The 25585-nt window shown below is 36.7% G+C and overlaps 1 long non-coding RNA gene across 2 annotated transcripts in view; it reads right to left on the bottom strand.

Moving 5' to 3' along the window:
- Positions 1–1216: 1216 nt before the first annotated feature.
- The window catches only part of LOC147602272 (uncharacterized), a 60559-nt gene continuing 36190 nt past the window's right edge, over positions 1217–25585 (bottom strand). The window contains exons 3-6 of one of the 2 annotated variants that reach the window (XR_015257612.1): positions 16773–17173; positions 16276–16353; positions 9029–9081; positions 1217–1354 (exon numbers count right to left, since the gene is read on the bottom strand). This is a non-coding gene — a long non-coding RNA (uncharacterized LOC147602272). Of the gene's footprint in view, positions 1355–3436; positions 3570–9028; positions 9082–16275; positions 16354–16772; positions 17174–25585 lie in introns of those variants that run through there. The other variant, XR_015257611.1, reaches the window with a different exon arrangement.

Consider the following 25585-nt stretch of genomic DNA (forward strand, 5'->3'; position numbering starts at 1 on the left):
CAGACATATTACAGTAAAAAATCATTAAGATAAACAGTGTTCATGAATACACAGGGAGTATTACATATTCATAAAGATTAACTAATGCAGAAATTAAAATTATTTAGGCTTTATAGAGGAAAACAGGTTATAGATCAAGCTCCTGAAAATAAATTTTAGGGGCGAAGTAGAGGAAAGGGTACAAAGCTACTATAATAGTGGCATATTAGCTTTGAAAAGGAACTGAGAAGCAGGCTGTCTGCCAATAAAAAATATCAGTAGGAACAACTGATAGGGACCAAAGAGTTATTAAAAACCCTCAAGAATTTTGTTCTAACTTATATTTATCTCAATAAAGTGATTGAAAAACACTACTACAAAATTACTTGACAGACTTAACATTCCCCAAATATGTAATGAGTGAGGCTAAGACCCTAGAGGAATTGCTCATATGCAGTGAAATAGAGAAGGCTGTTCAGAGCTCAAGAGCTGGTCCAAGACCATAGGGCTTTAAGACTCTAAGAGTCTTATCTCTAAGAGGAGATAATTCTTGTTCTGAAAAGAATACTCACAGGTATGGATAAACAGGCAATATTGTTCCCTACTGGAAAAATGGGCTGTTGTAACTCTTTTAGTGCCTGAACCATGACTTATTCTGTCCATGAAGAGACTGTGGCTGGAGCAAGAGAAGCTCATTGAATGATGCTAAGAAGCTTCATGCATTTAGACAGTGTAACTCAGTAAATTTGATGTTTATTGAGTATGATCTAGAACTATTTAGAGGTTTTCGTCATATGATGTTGAAGACAAGCTGACAGGCAGGCATGCAGAAGACAGTTTAAAACTGTCACTGAAATGTATCTGCTTTATCTGGCGAACAGAACAGGTAAAGTCGCTTCCTTCTCTTTTTACATTAATTTTGCTGAACAGACTATTTTATTTGATCAACTATGTAATTCTGATGTTGTATAAAAGGCAGAAGATGCATGAATTGTGATTTCCATGCATTTTTACACCATCATAGCCCTACAGAATTAACCAAAGGAGTTTAGCTAAGTTATTATGTTTCTGTGCTGTTAATAAAATAGCAATGCAGATATTATAATGAATGGAAAAATGACTCTGACTAAATTTGAAGCAGAGAGAACTTCTATGGACAAGAGAAGGGAAAATAGCAAGTAAAAAAATTAATTGAATACTCGATAGTAAGGTTTTGAATTGTGGAATTCCTTTACTGGTTTTAAAGGATAAAGCATTGCTAGTTTTTACGATCATGCAGACAAGATATAGCTGAGAGACAGGAGGTCATATGCATGAATAATCCTTTCATCCTCTCATTCAGGTCGCTTGTCAGTGTCATTCAGTACGGCTGCAGCTGAAATGAAGAGAGTTTCATTATAAATCTTATATTTACTTTCCTTTTGAACTAGGTACAAAACCACAAAAAAATTATTTTTCTCATAACTATAAAGACAAATAAGCTTGATGGTATATTGTCAAACATTAGATTGTTGATATTTGAAAATGGAAATTTTGAAGAATGTAATTATTTGGGATCATAACAAAAAAAGCATATTCTCAGTGTAACACTCCAAAATTTACCAAGATAGTGAATAATATTATTAAAACATGTACCTTATTGTGTTTACTTGAGCTTTTCTCAAATCTGCTCTGAGAAACCATTTCTCATGTGTATAATGAAGTTCCTCCCCATGCAGTACCGTATGTGTGTGCCATGCTGCCACAGGATTTATTGCACTAGGCCATGCACAACACTTGGTTCAAACTGGCTTCCCTCTGGACAGCTGGGAGTAACCAAGGGGGTCTGCAAAGGCCTGTGCTGACAAGAGCCAGAGCCTCCAATTATAAATGCATAAATCCGACTATGAACTTCGCAGAGATGTTTTCATATTCTGTGATCTTTATTTTAAATGAGACAGTAGGTGAAAAATACTCATGATTTGCAATACAGAAAAAGCAACATGGGCCAAAGATGATTTTGTAAAGCATAGGCATGACCAAATGAGTATTACTTCATAATCTCTTATTCTGCTCAAGTCCTGAAAATCGAAAAATTCAGAGAAAATCTTTCTTATATAGCATGGTCCTTAATTTGGGGAAAAAATGGACTGTTTCTTGAAAAACTTTGCCATATATTACTATTCCCAATATCAAATCACATTTTAAAGTTTATGACCAGGAGAATTCAGGGACTGGAAACTTTTTTTAAAGGATTTTTTTGCCTGAATTGTTGAAAACTTCTTATGTTTCTTATATACTTTGGCAGCATATTTTGCAGAAGATTGGATATGCTGACACACAAAGTCACAGGACATTTTGGAGCCCAGGTCCCAAAGGACTCAGATCTCAAAGGATTCAATGAGACTTTAGCTCCTGAAAGCCTTTTAGAATCTCAGTCCTACACCAGACCTAACACAATACATTTGCTGTGCTTATTTTCTTTTCACTTTTAATCCTTGAATTGTAGAACTGAGTGCTTGCAATATTGGCAATTAAATTGGAAATGCTTCTACATTTTTGGCAATAATAGAAAAGCATAACAAGTGCACGCTGGAGATTTACATGGTTTAAACTGGCCTAAAATTAAGACTTTAAAACCTTGGTTAGCCTCATGTATTCTGTAAATATCTTAAGTGCACTTAGGACCTTAACTTCCAACATTTGAGTTTGACAGTTTTCATCACCTCTATCAAAAATTCCCCATATTTCATACGCCATAGGTGATGCATGAGAAACTCCAGCTCATGGCAGCTGAGCATCTCTGCCTATTCCTTTCTTTGATCTTTGTTTCTAATTTGTTGCTACATTTCTTTGTTTCCCAGAGCTTTGGGCTTTTTAACAGATTTACCTGGGATTATTAATTCTCTTCTGCTCATTTTCAGAACAAAGAATCAGCTATTTGAGAGTCACATAGTGCTTGTTAAGCACTTGTTTCCTACAGACATTTAGCTAATTATCTTGCAAATTATCCTGTCTTTAATGTATTTCACCTTTGTTTCAGTTTCAGGAAAGATGTTGGATTTCAACTAAGATACTGTTAAATCCACAGGCAGCTTCTAGTATTGTTTTCTCATTGTCAGATTCAGAAATAAGCCTGGATATATCCTCTCTGCTATTTGTGGTCATGCCTTCAGTCCCTAGGATTGTATCTCAGATGTTTGGATAACACTGGATTACAGTCTTCAGTCCCTCCGGACACAGGCAGCTAACAGGCATTTGTTCAATTTTTCAGTTAAAGCACTTGAATTCAGAAACTCTCAATACTTGTGTTATTAACATCAGTTACTGGGGGCCAAAACAATGTAATTTCTACAAGGATTGCATGGCTCCTTCTGGGAGCCTGAAGCCAGTTCCTGTGGTACAGGATGAATTAGTTGAGCCAAGGTATGTATTTCAGCAAGGTCTCAAAATTTTATTGAAGATGTAGCTTTCATTAGTTCACAGCCAAGGACAGACTTAAGGGGTCTTGATGGATTGTAGACACTCTGCCTTGTGGAGGTCTGGTGCCTGAGTGCATTGCAATACTTCAGTTCTTCATACCTCATGGCTTCAGTACAATAAAATAGGATCTGGTAAATGGCATGCATTTGTACAAAAAAAAAAGCTGAAAAGAAGATATGAATGTTAGTATTTCCTACTTATTCTAACTATACAATCATAAGGCTCTTTTAAATATTTTTTTTTTGTTAAATTTCTCACTTTTTAAAGATTCCTTTTAAAATTCAAGACTCTGTCTAATCCTCTAACCACTCAAATTTTCAGAAGTAGCAAAGATCCAGACCCAATAGTATTTCCCTGACAAATTAACTTTTTAGAATCATAGAATAGTTTGGGTTAGAAGGGACCTTTAAAGGCCATCTACCCTAAAAGAGCAATATATTGTTATTCTCATCTAAAATGGGCTTAAGAGTAGGAGTAGATTGTCCCAACTCTGTTATCAGTGAACCTGATGCACTCTGGCGCACTGACACAGTTAACTAGTTGAGGTCACGGCACCACCACTCCATCTTTCCTGACCCTCACTGGGTATTCTCCCTTGCTGTGGCTGAGCAAAATGCTGCTCTCTCTTGTGGCTGCATCAACACAGGCCGGCCAGACCTTGAATTTTCACCTCCATTTCTTACCTCAGTTGGCACTGCCTGGAGTAAAATAGGTAGCATTAAAAACAAAACAAAGCAACAACAACAACAAAATAATTTCTTAATGTAATAGCTGAATCATTTTTCTATTCTTAAAAAAAATTTAAAAGTAGCTTTTTGACAAGAAGCAGGCCTTGACAGTTTTGGCACAACAGATTAAAGTTTAATGAGTGTAAACCTCTGGAAATACAAGCTTTGAATGAATATCATTATCACTGCATATTTGTTAATTTGCAACCACATATAAGCCTGTACCAGTCACAAGGGAGAAGCAATACCTAACCCTTTATGCCTCTCAGTGCTTTGCCTGTATTAGCTAGTATTAAAACATCACCCATAAAGACTTCAAAAGCATTCTTCAAGTAAAGTTCAGGTGTCGGGCTGTCTGCACCTTTCCACAGAAGGTGTAGAAAGTCCTCCCCAAATTCTTGGGAGAATCTATTCATCAAGTGCCCACAGAGACCAAAGGTGAAGACTCAGTATTGTTATCTAGTAAGACATGTACATCTAGTCTTCCTCTCTACTGTACTCCACACACACATCAGTGAAATCACATTTTCTACTGAAAAATTATCTTTTTTTCCCTGTTCAAATTTAATCTTGTGTGGGACCACTGGTCATTAGTACCTTCTGTCTATTTTACCTGTGGTATTTCCTATTCTGTTCTGAAAGTAAAATAGAAGTACGTGTTCCTAACTCCTCTTTTACCTTCAGAATCTCCAACAAAATGTTCTAATTGTGTAATAAACAAAGGCAGGAGTCTTTGATTCGAAAATTTTTCCAGCTAGTTTTCAGAAAATCAATAGATGATACTAATGAGATTTGACAGACAGTCTCTAACATTGATATATTAACATATCTTTCTAATTTGATTCAAGAGCATAGTTTAACAAAGGGACTGGGATCTAAGTAAAGTCCTTTAGATTCCTGTGCTGGGTTTGTGTGTTTCTGTATCACTGTTACCTCTGCAATGTAAGAAAAACAGGAGTTTCCTCTTGTATTCAATTTTTTTTACCTGTAAATTGTGGGTTGTCTTATGTATCTAATTCCTTGCATACTATAAGAATTATGACCCTTACTGAGAAATTGAAATTTCTCTTTCCAGTGAGAATGATATATGTAGTCTTCTTTTAGAAATAGCAACTTTTGTTTAATTAGAGAACTTGGTCCTGACTCTACAAAGTACAAGCATTGTTCAGGATCTCCAAGACCACATTCATGCTAACCTGATTTACAAACACTTAAAATTCCAAGCCATAAAACATTAAAAATTACTGATATTTCCCTCTCACAAATTGTTTACTCTCATTATTTCCCCACAATTACCTCCCATTTGCTCACAGTGACTTACAGAAGATCTTTTTCTTTCTGTATATGTAACTACACATAAAAGGGGAATTCTGATTATTACCATTATATGCTAAAAAAATCCAGTTAGATGCATTTATAGGCTGACTTTCTTGTGTTCTTAAGGTAGTCATTCATGATCAAAAACCAAATGGAAACTTTAAATAGCTATTATGTGTGAAAAGTAATGGAAAATCAGATCTATATTTGCTTGCATTTTCAGGAACAAATAGTCTTAGAGTGCACGATCGTAAAGATGTAGGAACAGATTAGTTTTGTTATAAATAATTACTATAAATGCTTTAAATAACACTGGAAGCTACCCAGCAACACCTACAGCTCAAGGGTGCATGACCTAGTTCTAGGAATTGCCTTTATACACACATTTAAGTTGTTGTGATCTTACCATATGCGTGAAGCTGAGCATGTAGATGTGCTTTGTTTAATTTATTCATACATGAGGATGTTGTGTGTATACATATACACACATATATGCACACACGCATGTATATGTGCCTATCTATATCTATCTATAAATAAAAAAATACAGACTTTCAGGGAGGTAAGTCAGAGTACAAGCTGTGAGCAAATCACGTCACTGATATTGAAAAATTATTTCATTTTCTTGACAGGGCTTAATACATCACTGGGAGGGCAGCTTTAGCTCCTCAGCTCTACTAGAACCTGAAAACCTTTGGGAAGAGGGTTTACCTGTACTGAGGCATTGCTTTTCCAAGGGTTGTACTTCTGAGCCATATGTCATAATCTGTGATTACTCAGTTTTTTAGGGAGGACCCCAGAGCTCAAGGGCACTGCAAAGGCCAGGAGTAACCATTTTCTCTCTGTTTAATCTTTACCGAGCCAAACTTTCAAAGTGAAGGAAATGCACGTAAGCCCCATTACCCTTAGTCTCCCCTTTGTCTCCATTTGCCTCTGCACATATTGACCCAGTGCAATGACAGATTAATGGTGACATTAAATGAGGTATTAAATTTAATCTTCTTTACTTGATGTAGCAAAAGTTCCCTTTCCAAATCGCCTTTCTTTAATTTTTGCTTCATGATTGCCATTTTTTATTCGCTGATTTTATTCATGCTAGACTAGGCCAGTGACCTAAAACTGCCAATTGAGAAGTGAAATGCTAATCACATTTCTTCAATTGAAAGCAACAGTGTAAAAGCTTCCCATGCATTATTTACATTAATTATTTTCTGTCTCAGAGATTCTCCTGCTTCCTCCTAAATTAGTTCAAACAAAATCAACAAAATGGCTTGTTTTGACTCTAAATGTTTATTACAGTCCTTCCTGTTGATAAAATCCAACTATAATTGCTTATTCCTGGTTGTCTTACAAAAAGGCCTTTCTGGCTTTAGGATGCTGCTTCACTACTCAATGGACTTATTAGTCATTTAAGAGCTGTCTTCCAGTATGTTTTGTAGTCTTTCTTTCCTTATAATGTATTAATGGGGTGCAGTGTTTAGTCTTTAGGTAGGAAGATTATTAACAGTTTCACTATGGCTTATACAGTGGTATTGCTAAATGATGACTTCTAACACCAAGAATGAGTCATCAGCAAAGACTCATTAATAATATGTGTAGTGCCGTAGGCTATATGACTTGTTTCTTGATTAGTTACTTTATACAAGACTTTCCTATCTAGTTTTTAGTTAAATCAGCAACTTTTTCTAAAGTGTCAGAAATCATTTTAGTGCAGGACTTCACTTTTTTTTCCCTAGAACAGAAAACAGCAAAAAGAATAAGGCATTGATTGAAGTTTCTTTGAGAAAACATTTTAAAATAAAAACCACTGCTTTATTTAAATGATTTTTAAAAATAAATTCTATCAGTTTCAATAAAAATGTTCCCAGAGTAATTTCTCAGCTCTCGGACAATTATCTTTAGGATGGCATGATTCTGATTCTGTTGGATATTTTGCATCCCCAGTTCCTAATGATGGAAATGTTAACTGAAACTACTAAATTCATAATAGCACATGCCAAAACCCCAGAGGCTTCAGTCTACGATATACAGACTGTGCTTATTGTATAAGCTCTCTAACAGTGACTTTGCTTTCAAATGTGTTTCAATCCCAATACCATTTTGCAAATTTTCAGTGCTTCACTATAGCATGAAACTTTATCTGCAAGAACTCAATATGTCTGAGTCTGTAGATACAGCTATTAGAATATTTTTATTTAAGATGTTACAGGATGAATGCTGCTTCCTTCTGACTGTGATACTGGCTTTTAGTCACCTCATCTCATTTTATGTAAAAGCATAGTGCCAAAGCATTCTTTATGGAAGCACGCAATTTATTTTAAATGAACTGCATTTTAATACATCTACATTTATTTTATCAAATACCAGTGAAAGGTTGCAGCTTACATGCACCTAGCTGCTAAAATAAAATAAATCAAATAATTAAATATAGGAAAGATGTTTCAAGGAGGATATTAAAACAGATTTTGGGAGCATCAATCATTCAATGCTGTAAACATGAAAGGGCTTATTTTTTGGTCGTGTAAATCCAGAAACTACTACTATGCACTCGCTCTGTTTATTCTCTCGGGGGTCATTCACGTATACAGGAGCACCCATATAGCACCACTGAACCCAGAGAGCAAATTCTGGGGCACATTTCAATTAGAAAGAAGCAACATATCAGGGGTAGGTTAGGAGGCACTTGTGCCCCTGGCTCAAGAAGCCATAGCTAGCTGTCTGGCCACATCGTCGCTCTGCCCAGTGCCTGTCCTGCAAGGGGAGAGTAGGAGGCCACCCATGCTGCCTGTCAGGGTGTTAGGAAAAAAGAGTGCATCCTAGTCTCTCCTTAGGAAACAATACTGATTAGAAGGGGATTGCAGTGTGCTAGAAGCTGGTCTCTGCTCCTCCCCTCCAAAGACAAATTCAGCTGCAAAGGAGAGGTGGGTTATGATGGAGTAGTGGAGCGATGCTATGCAAAAAAGTGTTGTATGTCTCTGTTAGGGGCACTTTTAAGATCAGATGAGATCTAAAAGGTTTGGGTGAAGAAGGAAACCTTTTAAAGTACTTCAATGAACAAAATCATGTAGCCTGCAGCACTAAAATATTTACTGCCATCCACACCTCTCTTTGTGGAAGGAAGCTTTCCTGTCTCCTTCTCATTCCTCACTACAATAGGATCTGAATCAGCAGTCTTGACAGCTTTATCCTCATGGTCCTTGGGTAAAATCTCTTTTTTTTTTTTTTTCTGTAGTAAATTGATATATGGGAGGCCAGACTAATGTTTTTAATATGAAAATTCATATGTCGACCGTGTTAATGGTTACAGCATTCTCCCTTTGGCTGAACACAGTACTGTACTAAATTTGATGGCTGCTCCTTTACAGCACCAATGTTACCTTCTGTTTTCCAAACTTGACTGTATGTGGAAGTCAGCAAGAGATTATAATATTCTATTTAATTAAATATTCTATTTCAGGCAGCTTGACTATGTGAGGTTTTTAACAGGTCACTTTGCAAGCAGTCCTCTCCTCAGCCACATGATAGTCAGCTTACATACTCACTTTTCAGGCAATTTTCCCATACATGAGGTCCATTCACGAACTAGATAAACTGTCTGAAAACAATAAACCAGAATCAATTAAGAACATATACAAAGTGCAAGATGTTTAAATAAAAAGAAGAGTTAGAATCAATAAGGTGTACCGCAAACTGAGTAGTAATCAACAGTGTCATGTTGCTTCCAAAAAACCAAATATTAGGCTAACTAAAGACTGTGTAAAGCTCAGAGTTTTTCCATTTTAATAAGGCTGCAGCTGAATTATTTTGTTCGGGTTGCTTATGACCTTTTAAAGAACCTTGAGCAGACAACAGGAGTGCATCAGAGGTCTAGAAAAAAAGGAGTACGAAGAAAGATAGAAAGACCTGGAGGTGTTTGATTTAGAGGATGATGCACAAGAAAAGTTGTAATAACATTCGTCAATTATATAAATATCTGGTTGCTACAAGTTAAAATGCAATAGACTTTTTCTAAAGGTCGAGATGGGAAGTAACAAACTTAATAGGCAGCAAAGAAGATCTGCATCAGATGGCAGAGAAAAAACATGCTTACTGTAAGGGTGAGGATAATTGTAATTCATTGCCTGAGAAAGTGATAGACATTGAGATTAGACAATTATCCATCAGAAATATCTAACATTTAGTTGGCTAAAAATCTTCTGAAGGTCCTTCTGAGTTTGCTTAGAGTTTCTGATTTGGAAATGTTTGGTTCAGGGAGACAGTTTAGAAAAACATACACTACAGAAAAAAGCAGTGTGCTCTTCCACCTCAAATTTTGCTCGCCATGATAACCGAAAAAAAAAAAAAAGGGAAACATAGATTTTCCATCTGAATGGCAGCACAATAAGGACTTCTCTACTGAGAGCAGTGACCGACTTTCTTAGTCCAGCTGGTCTTAAGAATTCAGTCAAAGCAGATGCAAAACATGAAGACAATCCTAATGTTGTGATGGAGGAAAAGACAGATCTTAAGGATTAAACCCTATGATTAATTAAGACCAGATTCATGCATGAAAATTTTATTCTGAGAGAAAAATGCTGATAGATGAGAACAGATCCATCCAGCTACATCATACAGAAGAAGGTTTACCAGACAGAACACTGCTTATTCACCCAGCATATTCCCTTTAGTTTCAGAAGCACGTGCATGTGCCAACACTCTGCCCACCATGTGCTGAACTGGTGACTTTAACAAGCCTGACTGTCCTGGAGATGCCTGACACACACAGAAACTTCTGGTCTAGGACTTGTAGTGGCTTCCTTGTAAGGGGATGCGGGTAGAGAACACAGCACCTTTTTTTGAGCCATAAGTTTCTCCCAGGGGAAAAATACTGTGGTGCAACTGAGAGGGGCTGCTTGCTTAGAAAGTGAATTGCTGAAATCCTTCAGAGAAGGTTCACTTACCCTTCTGACAGACTATGTGCTGCTGAAAAAGACATTGTCTGACAATCAATAGCCGATGCTTCTGCTCTAGGCCTTCACAGCCTTTTATCAACTCAGGACCACACAGAGCAAGCACCTTTCCTGTCAGGTGACTGACTCAGCTGAGGTGGGGAAGTCATGCTGCAGCATCTATGAGGACCTTTAGAGGCTGTGGAAAGCAGCTACCCAAGCTCTCCTGGAAAATTCTATGGGACGGAGCCAGCTCCCAGGCCTTAGTGAATACAGCCCAGGGCAGGGGAAGGGTCCTGTTTATGAAGCCCTCAGACAACTGATGGGGGTAGTAGGTTGGTTCTTCCTTCAAAGAGAAGAGCCTCTCCAAAGGGGCCGAAGGGCTTGCTTGCTTCTGGCATCAGGAAAGGTTCTTTCCTTATCTAGACTGCCTTATTTTCCTTTAATGTTATTCAAAATAAAACCCCATTTAAAAGAGAAACTGCCGATGCTGGAACAGTTTATTTACTTACTCAGGGGAATGAAGAGCCTATAAAATGTAATTCAAAGTATGCTAGGGTCCCTTTTGCTGATAGAAAAAGTAAGATGCTTATAACAACGGTTGCTTTTTCCCTATAGGTATGAGTGAACAAAATGAGAAGTTTAACGATATCATCTTGTTACTCTGTTGCCTATAGACTGTGAGCCTTGGATTCATAATTGCATTAAGAACTATAGCTTATGCTAATCATTAACAAGGAAAATTTCACACTAGAGATTCATTGTACTAAAGATCAGTTAAACTACAGTATGAGTATGCACATGACAGATATTATGATTCATTTCTGGAAGGCTTTAAAATACTGTAGTATTATCTTGCATATTTCTCTTAGTGTAAAACTAAAGCCTGGAAAAAGATTACTTAGTGTTTGTAGTACTTGACTTCTTTTACTGCAAAAATCTATCTTTTTCCTGTCACTCCGAGCTCCAATTACTCTGCCAGTTTTCCAGCGACCAACAGTAAAAATGTTATGGAGGTAGACTTATTAATACTTTTTTTTTTGCTCAGCGGGGCAGTATCCCTCCTTGGCTATTTGAGCAAAATAACAAGAATCAATGTGAAAAGTGGATACAGTGTCACTGAAGGTGCCTTGAAAAGAACAAAAAATCTAAAACAGGAAAGCACAATATTCTATTGTGGCCTGCTAAGCTGAACTGCTTTATTTAGCATTTCTACTCTAGAAAGCTGACAGAAGAAATACAAAGAAGAATAGAGGATAACAGCATTGAAGGAACTACATAAACACCCCTCTCTTTTGGACATGAAATAGATTGAATAGCTGATAAGATGTAATTAGGAACCCATCTTGCAGTTACGCATTCATATGAGAGAGGACTGCAGATCAAGGGTCTGCCAAATAATTAGTTTTTCTTAAATATGCATCTAATTAAATTGCAAGATACAGCAAGTCTGATTCTCTCCCTAATGTGCTACTTAAAGGGTCAAGGAATAAGGGCTTCAGATAGATTCTCCTTCTGGGAAATAAATGCATTCCTCTTTTCCTGAGCATTACACAACAAATTTACTAATTAGTCAGGACAGATAACTGCTCTTGTTCATTTTGATAGAGTCTGTTACTGCTGGCGTTTTGTGTGTGGGTGTAGTGTTGCTGGTTTTATTTTGTTTTTATTTTTAACACTTTATTATCCCAAATAGTTGCCCCTTACCTTGGGCAGTTGCTACTCTGGACACGAGTATTGCAGCAAGGGATCTGAAAACATAATCCATGGGGAATAATGATTGTGTGGGAACCCGGCTTTCTGACAAATAACTCTAAATAATATATCCAAAAAAATGTTCAATGGATACTTCTGTGGAGTGAGAAGAATAGGTTTTGCCAGAGAGAGAACCAGGAGAGAGCCCCAGCTTTGCCCCCTGGAATAGTCTGAAGGCCAAAGGCAGCCTGAGGTGAAGGCAGGGACAGAGCACTGGGTCTCAAGATGTGAACATGGATTAAGAAAATCTTACAACAAAATAGACCTGAATTTCCTTATCCCAGAAGTGGGTCAGCTTCAAACTGCCTTGAGGAGAATGTATAGCCTTATCTCTTTTAGTATTTTAGCACTCTGTAACAGTGTGTAGCAGGTTCAGACAAGCATATGAAGCCAAATTAACATTTGCTTCCTGACCCCTATATTGATTTGTGCTCATCAAATGAGAAATTCGGTTCAGTTAATCATGTGGATGTAGTTTCTTTTGCTGTGCTTTTGTTTCACTAATCAAAATACATGTAAATTAGAGAAAAATAAAATTATCTTTACCTGCCCTTTATTACAAGAGGAAATAAGGTGTCTAAAAGTTTCAGCAAATAGCAAGACTTTGGAGCCTGCTGATTCATTATCTTGGTACTGAAGTTGTCTCCATCTGGGTTTGTGGATAAAAACTTAATTGCATCTGATGGTATATTCTGCAGGCTGATCAGCTCTTACTGATGCCTCATGTCATCCCACTCATGGCTACTGCAGTTGTTTACTATCGTACTTTCATCTCAAGTCTAGTCAGCTGCATGCTGCATTTCTCACTTCTCAAGAAATCTAGATGTGTATAACATATATTTATTCATTTTTAAAACAGCTTGGTTTTTTCCCACTTCTCCGTGCTGAACTAACTCCTAAAGAACAAACAGACGAACTGCATGACGACTCGGATTACTTTGCTCTTTTCTCCCTAGTAATTATTTATGAGCACACAGCTGCTATGCTAGGCAAAGTTCATAGCAAAAACCGTGAAAGTTGAAAGTAGGCAAATGTGGGGGAAAAAAAAGCAAAATGTTATGAGATACTACCAACGCAAGTAAATTGTTCTGAGTTCCCCTTTCATTCTGTAGTCAAATTGCATGTGCTTTTAAACTAATTTAATTTTTCACAGACATTTCATTACAATTTTCCTTTGAATATATGTTCATTGAAATCTATGCAGAAATCTAGCAGAACATTTGGACTTCCTGCCGTTTATTCTTTGAGTAAAAAATTAATTTTCTCAACAGTTGCAAGTTCATTCATCAGTCTTAATTTAAATTACTAAAAATGTTAGAAGAAATTCAGTATCTGGATTACTAATTTTTCTGACCTAACCGAATAATTCTGACACTTCACACTTTTTCTATAGAGATAGTTAGCTTTAATCTTTTGCAAAGGTTATTTGGATAAAAGTAGGATCCAATTAACCTACATTATTAACAATTGCATCTTGCTCTTCATATGGGTTATGAACAGACTCATTAACAAAACTGATAAAACAGACATAGGATCACTGTGACTGAATATGCTCCATGCAACTCAAGATATTGCTATTTTTTTTATACCAGTTTATAAATCTGTTATGATAATAACTTGGTGGCTTGATGAAAAGTATCATAGATACAGATATTAAGGGCTCTTGGTGGATTACCTGCTCAGCTCTCACCACTCTGTGAAGGCTCCGCAAGTGCATCGCCTCATGAAAGATTCCCAGTTTTAATCTCTCGGTTCTGAGTTAAATGCAAAGGGCATCAGGGATACTTGAGAAAGAACACAAGATAGATACCCAAAGGGATAAGGATTCTGGCATTACATCTTCTTTGAGGCATCCACCATGCGTGATGCTGATCCTGTTAGCACAGCACTCTAAATGTGTGAGTTCGTACAGAATGGTGCCAAAACCACTGCACTGCAACTCTTCAACTTTACCCAAGCAACTCAAAGGATTTCCAAGATGTACTTTTTACTAGAGTTCTTCAACTGCTGTTGAGGCTGTACTGTTCCACTGAATTTACCCGTGACACATGCAAGTTTATTCTATACATGTGAGACTACTGCCAAATAGTTTCTAGTTGCCTGGAACTGTTGTGCAGTTGAACTCGTTGAACTCTGGCAATCCATTCCTGAGCATAGTACTTGCCACACTAAATTTATTATTTCTTGTTTTTAAAAAGAGGCTATTCTCAGACTTATGACGTAAAATGAAATTACTGACTTTTTGAGTATTTATAGGACAAGATTATTTTAATTATCTTCAAATCAAATATTACGGTTGTGATAAATTTCAGTCAAAGTACAAAGTATATCCAAGTTACACAACAGTTATTCTGACTTATGGCAATGTTTTTTTTTGGGAAGGAGGATGAGAGGGAGAGGGAGGAAAAATGTCCAGATTTATCAACATTGTACAATGAAATAACAGCTATCTGATTATTTTGCCGATGTTTGCACTGACACTAATGAAAATGCACTAGTGCAAGCTCCTAATGAAAATACATTCTGCTTTTGCAAACTTTTACAATCCTCAAAATAAAAATAAAAATTAAAAATTAAAAAAAATCTGTCTTCTATACAGAAATGTTTTCACAGTTCTAAAATATGTATCCTTTGTGCTTCAGTGGAAGACTCTAGAAAAGACACTGCTGGATGTGCTTTCTGGGACACTTACTAGGACCAACCCTACTGAATCCTGAACTAAACTTTAACTGGAGCTAACCATGTAGTAGAGTTACAAAAGAAATGAATTGGAGTAATCAAGTACTATGTAAACAGTAGAACAGAGTGCACTGAGAATATTTGTGTCTGCATATTGTGTGGTGCTATTTGGTATATTAAATAGGTAGGATAACTTTGCTGCTCTAGAAAACCTATTGCAAAATTTCTGGAAGTAGACTGAGAATTAATACAATCAAATTAGCAGAATCTGAGCAAACTATGAGATTAATTCCTATCTGTCAGTTTTTTCAGGTATAGGTGCAATCTGAGTTTCATACCAAATTTGTCTGCACAGATCACACTCTACAGCTGTCTCTGAATGCTTCACAAAACAAAGTCAGAAGGTAGATTCCTGTCTTTCATATCCCACTTCCATCTTTCCCCCTTTCATGTACAACAGTATGAGCAACGAGACTTTTTTTCTAATATGAGATAGATTAATGTATTAATGCAGACTTTCCTATGAGTGGAATCAAAATTCCTTGAGATAGCTTTACCAAAATTATCCCATCTTCACATTAAAAGACAGACTGGTTCATTGAGGTCATTGTCAAAGTGAATTAATAAAGTAATGAAGCAGGAGGCTGATATATGCCTGACCCTTCAATAATATATTTTAGAGTTAAACAAGTCTTTTATTTTTCCACCTCCTCCAATATTCTTGGTTAATTCACTTTTTAAATGCAATATATCTGACTTTACAATTCCACGAAAAACACAGAAGCAGATTTGTGCTTGGGCAAACAACCAAAGCAGTGTTATTCATCTTGTTTTTCATAAGAGTTAAAGGTGACCTATGAAACCACAACAGTTTTACAAAGCAAAACAAAACAAAAATGCATCATGCACATATGGATAAGGTCTCTCTTCTTCTCTCCTCACATAACTCGTAAGGATCCCTTGGCAGCATATTTGGGTGCTGTCTCATGACTGCTGCTGTCAACAACAGCTGCTGGGCTCTGGGTCACATTCTTTTATTTAATTGTTTAAGTTGGAAACCTTGTAAGCCTATGAGTAAAATTATGACCTTATAAAACAGTGGCATCTTGTTTATTCAACAGCAAAGTGCTTTATCATTCTATCTAAAAGGGAAAATTGTAGTACATAAAAATTGGTCCATAGGTTTTCTTCGAGGGTTTTTTTTGACAAGAGTCGGGTTGTGTTTGTTTTTAAAGTTAGTGATCTTTATTACATGAAAACTGAAAAACACAGTAAGAAAAACATAGACAAAGAACAGCTTGCACAGAATTTTGTACCTTTAAAATAATTATTTCTTTGAAAGGATAAGTATCCTTGCACAATCTCATATAGAACACATAGATTTTAACAAGATTAAACATATTTGGAAAGTAATGTACACAGCTTACTTTATGGCCAGTTAATATTTGTTCCTCTTGCAAGATGGAGAAAATAAATTTTTACACAATTCTCTTCTGTTGTCAGTGCTAGAAAAAAGAGGAAAATAAACTTGGATCTCAACAGACAATTATGTTACCAGTGTTTACAAACACAATTTTAACCTGTTTTGAAGTCTATCCAATTTAAATTCCTATTTTCATCCTGAAAAGGCAATTTCATGACAGGAATCTCTCATATGGCAGGGAAAAAAGTAGTACAGAGAGTTAGTATTAGCCTTTGCTTTCTAAATACTGTGCTCAGCATTTAAGCCTTATCAAATGAAAATAAGCTGGAGGATCTCATTCCACCTCTGTGGATATTGAAGAATCATTATATAGTTCAGTAGCTTGACAAAACCAGCAGTCTCTGCTTAAAAGAAGCCCAGAGAATGAAACAAAATAGATCCTCTTGCTTCAGACAGAAACGTGTTGTAAGACCATGTAAAGAAATGTTCACTGGGGCTCACCTGCCATGCACTTGCACGTGGCTGGGGATCTCTGCAGTGGTGAGGAGGGTACCAGAGGCAGCTCAGCCCAGATGGAGCTTTCTGAAGGTCAGCTTTATTCTGCTCTTCTTCCCTTCCAAAGCTATATTTAGTTTCTTATAGCGTCTATGATTCTTACTGTTGTGGCTCATATTGCAACATTAAGATGAACTATCAGTTTATAGCCCCCTGAGTATAAAGGGGGGAGATGTGAAAGTTCAGTCCTGCTTGCCTTATTCAGCTGTCTGCAGAAGAAGGCTGAGAAGGGATTTCTAATTTGCTTCTGAGTTGAGAGAAGGCATGTTTAAGCCTAAAGCTGTTTTCAATTGGTTTGCAGAATAAAAGCATACTGATGATTTGCAAGTACATATGCTGCAACTTTACTTCGCAAGAGGTTTGTTATTTCACAGGTGCATTTTGCACATGAAGTTTGCATAGGGAAAAAAAAAAGACAAAGAAAAGGGCAAGTAATTAACTCTGTTCACTGCTCCTTCAAAAGGTCTATTCTGAGGTATCTTGGGAAGTTCATTATGAGCCTGTCTCTTGCATCCTTGTTACAGTAGCACTTTATTTTTCATGTAAGCAGACTGAGTGTGTCGTTTGTGACAGTAGAGCCACCCACAACCTTTTCTGTGCCCCCTGTTTTTTCCCCCAGCTTGTCTACCTCAGGTAGAGTCTACTTTAATTTCCATCACTACAGGCACAACTAGCACCAAGTTTCTTCCCAAAGCCCGAGACTCTAAATTGAATAAAGTTTGTTTATAATTTCTAACAGAGCACTCTTTTCAGGGAAGCAAATGATTTTAGAGCAAAGAGTGTTGGGGTGCATCACAGCTTATCCAAAATATTGCTTCAGACTGTCTGCAAACTCTGTAAGAAAACAGCAAGTTATCTCATTATGTTGTCAAGCTGTTCTTGACGTGCCTGAAGAAGAGAAAACTACAGACTGATTAAAGCATAGACCACTGTGTTTTCATTTCTTTCTTCATTTATGTTAAAAGCACTTTTACAGCATGTAAACTTGCATGATACCCTGTGACATCTTCTCTTCAGGCTGTCTAACTCTTTTGACGTGGTACCAGCTGTTGGCTAGGAGTCTGTGAAGACCTGCAGTCAGCTAGTAATAAACACTGGCAAGGCTGTCTCCCAGAGAGACTTGGCGGGAATTTAGACCTTCTGAATATGGCTACTGGTGCTGATACCATAATCCGGCTTTTGCAGGCATGTACTATTGTTCAGGCTCTCCTTTTATTATTTCATGTAGTTCTAGAATATCTCAGTAATCTCTTTCATCTTTTCTCTTTAAACCTCTTAAAAAGCAAAACTCTTTCCCTGTCAGCCCTCAGCCTTCCATTAGGAAAGAAATCCTCTTAAGTACATGTCTGAGGTCAAGATTTGTTTTGTGTGAATTTTGAACATTAAATGCCAAGCTCAAAGATGTCACCTGTGGACCAATTTTCATGTTTCCTGAGGCATAGAAGTGGTCCCCTGCTATGTATGTAATAGCAAAACCTTTGGAATGTAGAAAAGAAAAGTGTAGGGGAAAAATTGTGATTGTTGATTCCTTTTCTGAATGAACACAATATATTAATTCTAATATCCTTTCTGTGATATATACACCAACTATTTTTCACATTAAAAATTATTGTAAAGTTATCTTTATCTATGGTGGGTTTTTTTCCCCCTCTCTCTCTTCCCTGAAACTGTGACTTTCAACTGATAATTAAATTTTACCATTAGGTAGGTCATAAGTAGCTGTCATCAATATTTATTGGGGTAGTAATTTATGTGTAACCATTCAGTTAAAGCATATAGTAGTACTTACAGAGTTGGCCTTGCAGCTTTTCTTTTTATTGTAATGACACTACGGGTTAAAATTCAGATTACACTGCTTTACTGTTAGGCACATGGCAACTTTTGAATGGTCAGTAGAGTGCTGTGGACTTAATTTGGGGGTTACTGGGTTAGTAGTGATTTTAAGTTTTGTACCTGCAATGACCTCATTTAAGGCAAATAAAAATACTTTTTTTTTTTTCCATAACCCAGAATAAAACTATACAAAGACTTTGTTTAAACCAAGACTTCCAAAATCTGAAATCCAATTCTTATTTATTATATGGATCTATTTTATTTTCAGTGAAATACTCAATAGGGTATTAGCAACATTTTCTGGAAAGCTGAGCTGGAGGTGGTCTTGTATTCTTTGACTTCAGCTACTTCTTTCAGTTGCCAAAGCATACCAATGAGAGAATTTTCTTTTTTTTTTTTTTCTAGATATCTCTTAAAAAGGAAAGTTAAACTGCAGCTGGCAAATACAGGAGGAGAAATGCTGCATTGCATCAGAATTATGAACATGGCAAAACTCACCTAGTATGGATGCTTGAAGTACTGTGGTTTAGGTCACGTGTTTTCTTTCTTTTGTTTTGCTTTATTGGGTTTTTAAAGTGTTAACAGAACTCTCTGGAGAACAGGAAGAAACAGAAATTCCCAGCATCTTTCCCATTTGTTTTCTTTTCTTTCAAGACACTAATATGTGTCAGGGTAAAAATACCCAAGGAAGTCTTTCTTTGCACTTAGTGTACAGCCTTGCCCAAAGTAGGTTTAGCATGCATGAGGATCTTTCAGCATGATCATAGCACCAATCCTTTTACTGATATTAAGGACCATTGGATAAATTGGTTAATCTTTAACTACCTCTGGTTTTAACCTACCTCCTGATACTTTTATTCCATTTTCTAAACAAAACCAGAGTTGGACATTTACAGTTTGTCTCTGGTCCTCCTCTTTCTTTTCCTTTCTTCCCAGTTTGCAACCATTGACAAACTTGTCATATGTTTGACCTGATGGCACAGATTTCCAAGATGCTACATTTTTACAGATATTATGAGGGCATAGTTAAAAATGAGAGAGAGCACAAGAGAGATATCATTAGCATCTTTTTCAAGGAAGTGACTGCAGTGGGAGCTCACCTCCGTAAGACAGGGAAGTACCCAGGCTCAGAGGATTTTTATTTTTATTCAGTGAATCACATAAGTCAATGTTCTCTAACAATGATGAAATAGATGTGGAATTAGATTACTATGTAGAGTATGTGCCTACAACTCACCCAAGTTATTAAACTCTTCTGCTCATACCTTCTATAACTCTCTGCCTTGTCTTAAGTACTTCTGAACTTTGGAAACTTGTCATATCAAATTCTACTAAGATGTGCTGGAACTGTAATGTTACTGAAATTGACATATAATAAAATATTTTTTTTACAACTCAAAGCTTAGAGGTTGACATTTCTGTAGGCAGCACCTTTTGAAGTTGATTAAAATGACAGGAGTGGATCAGCCAAATATTAACCTGTTGGAAGGTGGGTTGCTGGACACCTGATACTTCATGTTTTTCAGTAGGCTGCAGCCTGTTTTTACTCCATCAAAGATCTTCAGGAGATTGCTAAATTTTGAATAAAAAAAATAGTGCTGTTAAATTTACCCAAGGTTTTTCAGTTGTTTAAAATGGCAATCTTTTAGGGAGCCCTATAAGCTCTGAAGCAAGAATCTGAGGGAGAAGTGGCAGTTACTGGTTTTCATTCTGAGGTATTGATCCACAATCATATATGATCCATCTTCTCCAACACTATCAGAAGTCAGTTTTCATTATAAAATATATGAACTGATTTCTTACGGTACACAAGCTTATAAACACATGAATTGCAATAGTGTCTTGTTTGTATTTCACTTGTGTTTATTGGTACTCTTACTTAGTGATTAATTTATTTGTTGTGATGTACTATACCATTGTCTACTGTCATACAGTGTATACCCAGTTATTAAGAAATAAAATGGTGAATACTGAGCAGATAATTTCAAAAATTCTTTAGCATTTTTTTTTTTTAAACCATGATTTGCTTTTAAAGTTTCTGCAAAAGCTTCATTCAGGTCACTTTTTAACTGGTCAGGCTCATCCATTCTAATTGAAATTGTACCACAGATTTTGGAACCACTTTAAAGGAGCTATTTCGACTATCATAGCTTTCAATGTAGGTGAAACAAGCATTTTAATCAGCTGGGCACTTGCAATAACAGTTCCATACTATTACTTGAACCATCAAAGAAACTCAGCCACTCCAGACTTCAGGTAATGCTTGCAAGTTCTTCAACTTAGACTGTTCTTCAAAATAGCTCATGTTTAATTCCCCATGAAATAAAATCTTACTATTATGGTTGGCTGTGATGAGATTACAAGGGGAAATAGGAGGTGAAAGGAATGAAATTCAATTTATTTCCCCTGGTGTTGCAATATATCACACCTTCTATCTGTTTTGCATGATCTAGAGGAAAATAATTTCTTGTTAGTCAAGCAATTTAGGAGAACTCTGAAAAAGTCTTCACATAAAATAATTAGGGAAAAACAATTTAAGTGTATAAACATCAAATAGGTCAGAACAGCTAATTCCCTTCACTGTGTCTCACAACAGACCCGGAAAAATTACAGTGCCTATTTGGAAAGAGGGGTTGGAGAAAATGCTATGTCACAAAGCGTATCATGTACTGTCATTCGTAGTTATTGCAGAAAACTGATATTATACTGAAGATGCTGAGCTTTACAAAATATGTATGTAGCTCAGCATCATATTTCATGTTCTCAAGGACGTGTTGGTAACAAAAATGAAGAGTATAGGCAAGAAGGAAAAAGTTTGGTCTTAAACTCCAGAGAAACCCAACACAAACATAGCTTGACACAGCTCAGTAAGTAGCAATAGCCTGCATTTTTATATTCATTCAGCATATTCTTGTAATAAGAAGGACAGAAATTGCAGATTAAGCTGTAAACCAGTTGATTTTGTAAATGACAGAGGCATTTACATTTGTAATTTAGTTTTTAAACACAAAGATATTTAAACAGTTCAGGGTGAGGAAAAGAGTTGTAAAACTAAGGACATAATCCAGAAAAAAAAGTCAGGCTGTGTAACCTGAGCCTTTCCTTTTCTGATGGCTTCTTATAGGTGAGAGTATACAAAATCTACTGTTAAATTGAGGTGAAAGTGCTTTTCTATGTATCTTTACTTGTAAACTTTTTTTCTAATCCTTAGCTAAATGTTTGATCTTACTTTTTGTTGCACACACATTATTCTTCCTTTACTGTTAAGCCTTGGTGGGTTGTTGAAAAAGCGGGGCTGTAATGTAGGGAGGCTTCTCTCATCTATAATCTAAGATGGATGGATTAGACAAAGCATTGTGTGCATTTTGGCAGGGTTTTCTATCCAAAATATGCTAATGAGTAGCAGGGGCTTGAGAGTGTTTTCCAGTAAGGACCATTTTTGTGAAGGCTGGTGTCACCTACTGCTGAAATTCCCGCTACCTGTCTCAGACCAGCGCCACCACAAGAAGACAACAAAAAGGTATCACAACTTCCCATTATCTTTTGCCCTTCATATATTTTATTGCCTATTTATACTGTTACCATGTGTAATGTAAAACCTTTTGTGGTTGAGAGTTTAAAGTATTACTTTTATTAGCCTTTTAAACAAATAACGCTCTTGTTTTTTACAGAAATGTATACATTTCAAGGCCTTGATATTGTGCCTGAGCTGACTTTGCTTACATATGTCTATGCTTAATTCTGTGCTAAAGTTTAGCATTAGCATAAATTTAGGAACCAGTTGAACCTCTTGCATCGACTTCATCTTACAATTCAAGCAAATCTGTTTATTAGTACTTACTTAAGAGGAACACACTTCTGTATGTGAGCAGGTGAAACAAGAACTTGGAGTGAAGATCTAAGAGAATTTAAGTTTTGGAGGAAACTTGGACTAAAAATTGTTACTTAAGAATAAGTGAAAACTCTTTGAAGAAAGATGAATTTTGAATACAAAGTCAGGTGGTAAGAACTTTGAATGACTTGGCTAATACATTTAATAGCAATATGTTGTCCTAATGTAGCATTATTGAACTTTCTAGTTCAGCCTCTATTACATGGAGGATATTTATTTAGATACAAGAGATTATCTCACTTCGGGAGGAAAAAAATGTTTAAGAATATCTTGTTCATTTTAAAGACAAATTGATATGTTTTATTGCTCATATATAAATTTGTTCCATGCAGCAAGCTAGGCCAGGGTAAGAAAAAGAATTTTAGAAATATGGAATATATCGTGTGGAAATAAAGAACTAAGATTGGATTCTGACCCATTATCTTTATAACATCTTTACGGCACAACACGAGCTGCATTTTAATAGTTAACTTTGTTCTGAAACTACTTAGCTGATGTGGTCATAGCTATTGGACTGTAGAAACTGAAATTAGCAGTGGACAAATAGGCTACTGCTATAGAAGGAGATAATAATCCACTACAGCACCTCTTGGGAAATATAAAAATAAAATAAACATAGCTTGACACAGCTCAGTAAGTAACAAGTATTTTACAGTCCTGTAGTTCTTATAGGTCATGATTAAATTCTGAGTGCTACTGGAAATAATTTGAGGGGAGAAGTGTAATTTGTGTATTATAATCCCAATTTGACTTAAAAAAAAAAAAGTTTGACTGCTGAGACTGGGGCTACTCATTGTAAGTGTACTCTCAAAGAGACCATGTAGCAGAAGTAGTAGTTGAACCCTGGCCATAGGCCAGGCATTCAACTCATCAGTCGATGACTGTTGACCTTATGCTGCTGTTTTTCTATCTGTGGGAAAGTCAACTTGGGTGTGTCTCCCCTGTTTAGCCCCCAGCTTTTATAAAAGTATGAGAAATGAAGAGAGATTAGTCTTCACTAACTTTAGGCAACCACACTGTTTTGTGTGCATCTGAAAACATGTCATCTTTAGCTCCTTTTTTAATCAGCAACCTCCCCAATTTTAGGATTACTTATATCATGTCTTAAAAGGTCCTCTTTCTCTCCTTTGTGATTCTAGACTGCTTTTTTTTTTGTGGTTAAAATCAGACGCAGATGCAGATCCTCAATCTCTCTCAAGAGCTGTGTCAGTCTGTCAAGATCAGACTCCAAACTCTGTTTTGGAGAGGACAGTGGAAAGCTGCCAGGCTTCATATGTTGCCCTAAGAGGCTCTTAACATGTCTGTGTTTGTTTTGGTTTGGTTTCTTTGGTTTTGGGGCTTTTTTTTTTGGAACTGATGGCTACAAGTTGCCATTTCTGTGCCAATGGCTGGGGGCATGGGACTTGAGACACTTCTGGTTCATAGGCATGCTCCTTAAGTCTTGAAGCTTCACAGGCCACTAGAGAAAGGAGTTGGAGGTAAGCTGAGGTCCAGTTCCTGTGACTGGACTGGCTCATCCCTCTGAGATATGTCATCAGGTAAAGAAAATGAAATATGAATGTAGCCATGAAGTAGTTAAAGCTGTTTGCCTGCTCAAGTAGCAGATAGCACATCTCCACACAGAATCTGCTCACCTTTGTTGTCAGTAAAACAACACCATCTCCAGTCTACACACTAATGCTAACCACAATAACCAGAACCAAAGAGGGGGCTCTATAGCTGCTCCTCTGTGACATACAGCTGAGAGAAAAGACAGACATGAGAGGGAAAAGGTGATTTAAAGCACATGAAGAATCCCTCATGGGCCACATGGAAACCTGCTGTCATTTCTGTTCAGCCTTCAAAGTGGGTTTTTCTCCCCTGGTGTTAGAACAGGATTGTCCCATGCTTGTGTGGGGGCTTACTGCATCCAGGCTGACTGATGCCACTTAAGAAGTTGGGACATATTTGTGTGAGTCAGGTGGATGTCTATATCAAGGTACAGGTTTTCTGTAGCTCTGTCTGTGTTACAGAGAAGGGAGAGACACATAAGTCCACTTTTCTCACTTCTACTCTTTGCCAGACTCTCAAATGAGAAGAAAGAATGAATTGCAATATCTCAACATCTTCAACATGTAATGCAATAAATAATGAAAATATACTATAAGAGGTAATCCATTATAAAAGCATAATTAAAGGAGACTTTTTATAACTGTAATTTTTGTGAAGTTCCTAGCACATTCCTGCACGAGTGACCCTTGGAAAGTTTGATGCATAGAAGTATTCTGTCAAAATTGCTCTTTATAGAAAAATGGAATAAAGCCTAGTTGGTAATTTGAGAATTCATGTTTGCAGAATCTAGCAAATCAAGAACTGCATTCATTGCTTTGTAGCAGAACAAACCATAGCCACAGCTATTTTAGTGCCTCTTACAACAAACAGCATAAGGGGATGTAGACTGCTCATCACAATTCTTCTCTTGCGGTATTTCATAATGCTCAAGTTTATAAGCATTTCTTCTGAAAGTGCTCTAACACAGATGCCATCCTTATGAGAGACCTGTCCTGCCATTGGAGGATTATAGTACTTGAAGTTCCCAAGAGGGGTCTAAAACATACTGCCAGACGATGATCTAGAAAGGTTCTGTAATGTTCAGACTGTCTAGATGTTTCGGTGCTGCTTTGTGGTTGCACTTTTATAATCTGCCCAAACATAGGGATACTGTCTGAAATAAGTAAAAATAAAAGGAGGCTAGTGTTCCAAAGTAGACTTTTTTTTTTTTTTTCTTGTGAAGACCTTTTCAGCTACTTCTACAGTAGTTGAAAGTTTCTTATTGCAGCACCTGCAGGGATTTAATCAGTGACTTAGTTTTAAAGTATTCATCTTAGTTTGTAGGCACACAAGGCATCCTAGTGATTATTAAAACAAGTCCATGAGAGTTTGTCATGCTTATATTCTTTGTTCTTTGACTAAGCAAAGGTCTCCTAAGTAAACAGGTTAAGTCACAGACCTTAAAACTGTGGGAATGCTTGTGCTTAAAGACCATGTCCTAATG

Source organism: Chlamydotis macqueenii, chromosome 1 (assembly GCF_036417535.1).
Source record: "Chlamydotis macqueenii isolate bChlMac1 chromosome 1, bChlMac1.mat, whole genome shotgun sequence".
Lineage (NCBI taxonomy): Eukaryota > Metazoa > Chordata > Aves > Otidiformes > Otididae > Chlamydotis > Chlamydotis macqueenii.